Source organism: Cheilinus undulatus, linkage group 23, assembly GCF_018320785.1.
Source record: "Cheilinus undulatus linkage group 23, ASM1832078v1, whole genome shotgun sequence".
Lineage (NCBI taxonomy): Eukaryota > Metazoa > Chordata > Actinopteri > Labriformes > Labridae > Cheilinus > Cheilinus undulatus.
The window spans coordinates 33,580,720-33,587,716 of NC_054887.1; the positions used below are offsets into that span (position 1 = coordinate 33,580,720).

At 41.3% G+C, this 6,997-nt stretch overlaps 2 non-coding genes across 2 annotated transcripts; both read right to left on the reverse strand.

The window, feature by feature from the left end:
* Positions 1 to 5,562: 5,562 nt before the first annotated feature.
* Positions 5,563 to 5,673, reverse strand: trnal-caa. Its single transcript has 2 exons — positions 5,636 to 5,673; positions 5,563 to 5,608 (listed from the first exon to the last, which is right to left on the reverse strand). It is a non-coding gene; the product is annotated as a tRNA-Leu (tRNA).
* Positions 5,674 to 6,089: 416 nt separating this feature from the next.
* Positions 6,090 to 6,198, reverse strand: trnal-caa. The gene is made up of 2 exons: positions 6,161 to 6,198; positions 6,090 to 6,135 (listed from the first exon to the last, which is right to left on the reverse strand). It is a non-coding gene; the product is annotated as a tRNA-Leu (tRNA).
* Between the last annotated feature and the right edge of the window lie 799 nt (positions 6,199 to 6,997).

Here is a 6,997-nt window from a genome sequence, read left to right on the forward strand (position 1 = left end):
ACCAGGCAGCAGAAATGTCAAATTATTGTGGGTTCCAGAAATCACTTCTACTGGTCACCCTCTCTGTCTGTCAGTGGGGTTTACAAATCATGAACTATAAAAAGCACCAAAAAAAAAAAAGTTTTCAACTCCATAACTCCTTTATACTGGAGCTACTTATGAAAGCCTTAATGTTCATTTTAATTGGCCCAAAACTTGTCACCAGTCTCATTCTGGTGAGATATAAATAATTTAAAGTAAATTGGAAATGATGTTTCAAACATCTGTTTTATAAGACAGGTAGGTTGGTATGGTGGCCCTGAAGGTCAACTGCTACTAAATATTTGACCTGCTGCAAAACATTTTACATGTTACTGCGGAATATTTTGCCTTCTGCAAAATATTCCAGCTGCTGCAAAGTTATCAAGTTTAACCTGCAGTGAAAAAGCTCATATATTGTGAGCTAGTGCTTAAAGTTTCAACTGCTGAAAAATATTTTGCATGTTGCAAAATATTTCACATGCTGCAGAATAATGGTCTTACTGCAAAATATTTCACATCCTTCAGAATAATAGTCTTACTGCAAAATATTTCACATGCTGCAGAATAATAGTCTTACTGCAAAATATTTCACATCCTTCAGAATAATAGTCTTACTGCAAAATATTTCACATGTTGCAGAATAATATTCTTACTGCAAAATATTTCACATGCTTCAGTTTAATAGTCCTACTGCAAAATATTTCACATAATGCAAAATATTTCACATAATGCAAAATATTTCACATGTTGCAAAATATTTCAAATGCTGCAGAATAACAGTCTTACTGCAAAATATTTCACATGTTGCAAAATATTTCAAAGGCTGCAGAATAATAGGCTTGTTGCAAAATATTTCACATGCTGCAAAATATTTCAAATGCTGCAGAATAACAGTCTTACTGCAAAATATTTCACATGCTGCAGAATAATAGTCTTACTGCAAAATATTTCACATGCTGCAGAATAATTGACTTGCTGCAAAACATTTCATGTGCTGCAGAATAATCAACTCTACAAAATATTCTACATGGAAAAAAAATTTTTTGCTGCTGATATACATTTCCTGCTGCCAAACATATCTTGAGAGAAAATATTTACCCTGCTGTAAAATATTGTAAAATATCACATTTTACAAAATATTTACCCTTCTACAAACGATTTCAGATAATGTGAAATATTTCAGCTTTCGCAAAGTATTTCACCTGCTGAATTCTAAGAACTGGAAATTCTAAGAAGACTCCTGTCCACTGTCTACTTTGCAAACTCTGGACCCCAGGAAGAATAGATGCGGCCATGTGCCAGTGCTAATGGGGATCCCAATAAACAACAAACAGCAAACACAGTTATTTCTTTGCAGTGTTCCAGCAGAAGAACAACTTGCCCTTAAAGGTCTAGTACCAAAATACGTTCAGAATCAGAGTTCCTGTTGTGCTGGGGGGACACAGAGGACAGCTGAGCTGGCCTGAGCTGGATTGTTAGGTGGAGCAGAGGGATTATAAATCAAGAAGCAAGCTGACATGGTTTTAGCTCAGAATTGTCTATTGTGTGGTCAGTTTCATTCAAAGGGTTGGTGTGAGGAGAGCGGGCACTCTGATGGGCAATTTAGAGTCACCAGTTAACCTAATTCTATTCAACCTTTAATGAACCAGGTTAGTCCCTAAGAAGCATGTCTGGACTGGGAGGAAGCCAGAGTACCTGGAGAAACCTGCACAGGCATGGGGAAGGCCTGGTAACTCCACAGAGGAACAGAGGAATCATGATTTTGCCATCACATATAAGGTTTTTAACCATCCTGCCCTCTTTCATCTAATTTCACACTTAAGTAGCTGAGGTTTTCTATGTTATTCTTATTCACTGCTTTTCATGAGCGTCTGACTAATTCTGATCTAGGGCGATGCATAATCCTGATTTTCCAACATATGGCTTCTGTTGACCTAAAAATACCATGACATAAGGTCAAGTCAGGTTTATCTCACAATTTAGATCTGTTGTGGCAAACTGCATGGTGTGTTCAGGAGGAAACGGTCCTTTTAAATTAGGTTAGATTAGTTCAGATTAATCTTGATTAGATTAAAAAGGATTAGACGGTATTAATCTCCTGTGGGAAATTCATTTTCTACCAAATCAGCTCACAGAGAAAACAGGAAATAAAGACACAGAACAGCAAAAATCAGATAAAATCATAGAGATACACTCGTTCTGTTAAAACAGCTCAGAAGTATATTAAAAACAAAGAAGAGTTAACTGTTAAAGTGATGACTTGAGTCTGCAGATTCAACAGAAATAAAACACAATCAGATCCAAGTGTTTAAACATTTTAGCTGTTTTGACGATCACCCTGTGATTTATTGGTTTAATATGTACTTCCTGGATCAGGCCTGCACATGGATCTATCAGGGGCCCTGAAATACCCAGAGAATGGACCCTGATAAACCCAGAGAATGGACCCTGATGAACCCAGAGAATGGACCCTGATGAACCCAGAGAATGGACCCTGATGAACCCAGAGAATGGAACCTGATGAACCCAGAGAATGGACCCTGATAAACCCAGAGAATGGACCCTGATGAACCTAGAGAATGGACCCTGATGAACCCAGAGAATGGACCCTGATAACCCCAGAGAATGGACCCTGATGAACCCAGAGAATGGCCCCTGATAAAACCAGAGAATGGCCCCTGATGAACCTAGAGAATGGACCCTGATGAACCCAGAGAATGGACCCTGATAAACCCAGAGAATGGCCCCTGATGAACCCAGAGAATGGCCCCTGATGAACCTAGAGAATGGACCCTGATAAACCCAGAGAATGGACCCTGATAAACCCAGAGAATGGACCCTGATGAACCCAGAGAATGGACCCTGATAAACCCAGGGAATGGCCCCTGATAACCCCAGAGAATGGACCCTGATAAAGTCAGAGAATGGACCCTGATAAACCCAGAGAATGGACCCTGATAAAGTCAGAGAATGGACCCTGATAAAGTCAGAGAATGGCCCCTGATAAACCCAGAGAATGGCCCCTGATAAACCCAGAGAATGGACCCTGATAACCCCAGAGAATGGACCCTGATAAACCCAGAGAATGGCCCCTGATAAACCATCTTGCCAGTTAAAATCCACTTTTAGCAGTAATAACTCGTTTGCACCACTCTTTGTGCCAACTTTTGTAAATATCATTCGCATTTCATTCTTTTTTCTGTCCTCTTTTGCCAGTTAATATCAAATTGTGCGATTTTGTGCCTATTTTAGCCTCTGTTAACACTTTGTTGGCCACTATTAATCCCTTTCCACTTCCTCATATGCTCAATTTAGCCAATTTGAGCTCTTTTTTTCATGATTCTTCTGCCCATATTGCCTTTTTTGAAAATGCTTTTTCCCACTTTCTGCCACTTTCTGTGTATGTACTTTTTTAAAGCAGTTTTGCCTCCCCTGGCCCATTCTTGCCACCAATTTTTGCCACTTTAAATCCATTGAATGTCACTTTTGACCCCTTTCCAACATGTTTTCTGTCTATTTATGCAACTTCAGTCCCATTTTGGCCACATTTGTCCAATTATGTCCTCTGTTAATCTATTTATGCCGCTTTCTGCCTAATTTTTTTCCACTGTCAACCAGTTTTCACCATTTTTATGCACATTTTTTTTTTGACATTTTAAGTTTATTCTGCCATTTTTTTCTACTTTTTCTTGCTGTTTCTTTTCTTGCACATTGTTGCCTCATTTGGACAGTCTTTTTTTTTTAATACATTTTTTGACACTAGTTCACCACTATTTAAATCCATTTTGCCAATTTGAAATGCATTTCACTATTTTCTAAACCCATTTAGCTATTTCTAACCTATGTTAATCCTGAGAAAAGGTGTTCTTGAGTCCAGATTTTGCTGACCTCCATGGACCCCCCAGTCTGGCACGGACCCTGAGAGCTCTCCCCCCTTATTGGTCTTGATCTTGGAGTTGATGTTTTAATTCCCAAGCTTTAACCTCGTGGCTTTTTAATGATGGAGAAAGAGAGCAGATAGAGAAAACAATCAGAGGTGAGGGCGATTTTAGGTCTTCAGTTTTTTATTTGTGTATCGTATCAGGATCAGCCTGATTTTGAGAAATCTGTTTTTCTTCCTGGAGATCTGAGAGGAACTGTGATCCTGTCATTTATGCACCTTAACTGGATTTCTGACGGTTGATACCTGTGTAGGCACGGCCTCAGGCAAGAGTTCCATCAGTAAAACAAACATGGCGGCTTAAATAAGATCTTTACCTGGCCTGTTCCTGAATCTCTAACTCGCTGTAACTGCTGAACTCTCCTACAGGATCACATTCACACACTGAGCGTGTCAGTGCCAAAGCCGTGTCGGCCATGTTGTCCTGATAGACTCATTAAGTGTCTGAATCCCTGACAGGCTAACTGACGAGCTAACCGGCTAACTAACCGATCAATCAGCCTGATGGAGGACTTCCTCATCGGCTGACAAACTGTCTCTCTGCTCGTCTGATTGGTTAATTATCACTCCTCTGACTGTGTGGTTGGCTCTACGCTCATATGAACGTCTGGACCGTCTGCAGGGTTCACCGCTCAGCTCAATGAGCTGGAAAACACACGGCTAGAACGAGACGCGCTCTCTGTTTACTCTGACTCCACAAACAGGAAAATTCTAATATGGTCACATATGCTCACATGCACACTCCCTGATGTGTTTCTGTGACTCTGCCAGGACAAACTCATGACTGAGACGTCTTTTTCAAATGCCACTAACAAAGAAAAAGGGTGTCTTTTTACATGACCTTTTGTTCGTTTTGCCTTTATTATGGTAAGACAGCTTAAGAGGGACAGGAAGCGAAGGAAAAGAGAGGAGGAAGACATGTTCCAAACTGGACTGTAAGTCTCTTGGCACTTGCTCTACCCACTGAGCTAAAAAAAAGTTTAGTACAAATCAGCATAAAAATCTTAAATCAAAGTTATTTTGAAATGTAGAGATAAAAGTTGGAATAAAAGGGTAGATAAATGAGATAAGAATCCATATTTACGAGATTGTAAGTCAGTATTGGGACAAAAAGTCAGGAGGATGTACTTCCTGCTGCAGCTGAAGAGGGTGTACAGAGCTGCAATCTACCATCTCTCCATGACCAGTACACCTCTAGAACTCTGAGGTTTTCAGGTAAAATTGCAAAGCACACCGGCCCTCCCCTCTGGAAGGAGGCTGAGGCTCTTCAGGGCCAAAACCTCCTGTCAAAAAACAGAATCTTCCCCTCTGCTGTCAGCATCATGAGCAGTACTCTGGTCCTCTCCCCCTTCCTTCACAGACTGTCATTGTATTTCTATTGTATTAGTCAAAGCATCAACTGTGACTTTTGCTCTACTGCCACCTATTGGCTGGTTGAGCCTTGTTTTTTGTTCCATTATGGTGAAGGGCAGGTGTGATAGGGTTGATGCCCCCATGTAGCCCATGGAGAATTTATATAGTTGGCATAACTCAAATTCATCCTTTCAGGAACAAGTCTTCAGTTGTAAGAATTTGTCTTCTTCAAACTTCAGAGTATTTTTTGTCAGGAGTGGGATTTGAACCCACGCCTCCACTGGGAGACCAGAATTCCCTTTACAGAGGAAGGAGATGATCCTTGAGTCTGGCGCCTTAGACCACTCGGCCATCCTGACAAGTTGACAACATGGTGAGCATCATCAGTCCTGATCTGAATCTTGACACACTGACAGTCAGTGGAAAATATCCTTGCTTTAGAATCCCATCCATCTTCTAAACTGTTTATCCCATCAAGGGGGTACTGGAGCCTATCCCAGCTGTCACTGGGCGAAAGGCAGTTTAGAGTCACCAATTAACCTAACGAGCACTTTGGTGGTGGGAGGAAGCTGGAGTACCGGGAGAGAACCTGCACATGCACGGGGAGAACATGTAAACTCCACACAGAAAGGCCCTGACCTCACCAGGAACCTTCTTGCTGTGAGGCAACAGCACTTACCCCTGCGCTACCGTGCATCCCACTGCTTTACAATTCAAAAACAGCTAATTTTTTCAAATACTCTGAATACAATCCAACTACTGACAGTTAAATTTTTGTCAGGAGTGGGATTTGAACCCACGCCTCCACTGGGAGACCAGAATACTCTGCAGAGGAAGGAGCTGAACCTTGAGTCTGGCGCCTTAGACCACTCGGCCATCCTGACACGTGTGGATTGTGATAGTCCTAAAACCACCGTTTTAGGTTGACTACCAAATATTTCATCCAACTTTCAGCTAAATCCAGTCTAAAGACAACTCAGCAACATCAAATTGTGCAAAAGTTCCCAGAATGCACGGCTGTCTACGTCTCATATTTCAGCATCTACTGACAGAACTAGACTAGAAGAATTCAAGTCCAAATTCAAGGTGACATGTTTGTTCTGAAGGAGACAAAGCCAGCTGTTTTGTTTGCAGAAGACGTTTCTCCTGATGTTTCCTCAGATCTGTTTTGTCCCCCGCCGCCACCCTTTCAGCCTTAATTCCATCTGCATTCACTCAGAGCCTGACGGTGACCCCTGATCTTCGACCCTTTGTGCCCGCTGACCTCTCCACATACCAGAGAGTCTGGTCATCCATGGATGACACATTCCTGCAATCAGTTCATCCCTCTGGTCTCACTTTCATCAGCCAAGAGCTGACGCCTGAGAAAACAGAACTGGACGATTAAAACACCTGAACACACGAAGAGATTTACAAATAAGACTTTTAATTTAGCTGGTTTATCCTGATATCTCTGTTCCAGTCCCTCTAAAATCCACCCGAGTTGTGTCTTTTTTCCATGCTAGGAATATGTACTGGAAGAAAAGTGTCAAAATAAAGTTTTCATCTGCATGGACCTTTGGCTGCTGCATCATAACAAATGTATTTTATGCAGCAGGCCATTATTCAAACCCACAGACCTTTATTTGAAATTCTAGCAGAGACGCCAAAGTTTCCAACAACAACAACACAAATGGCATGTCT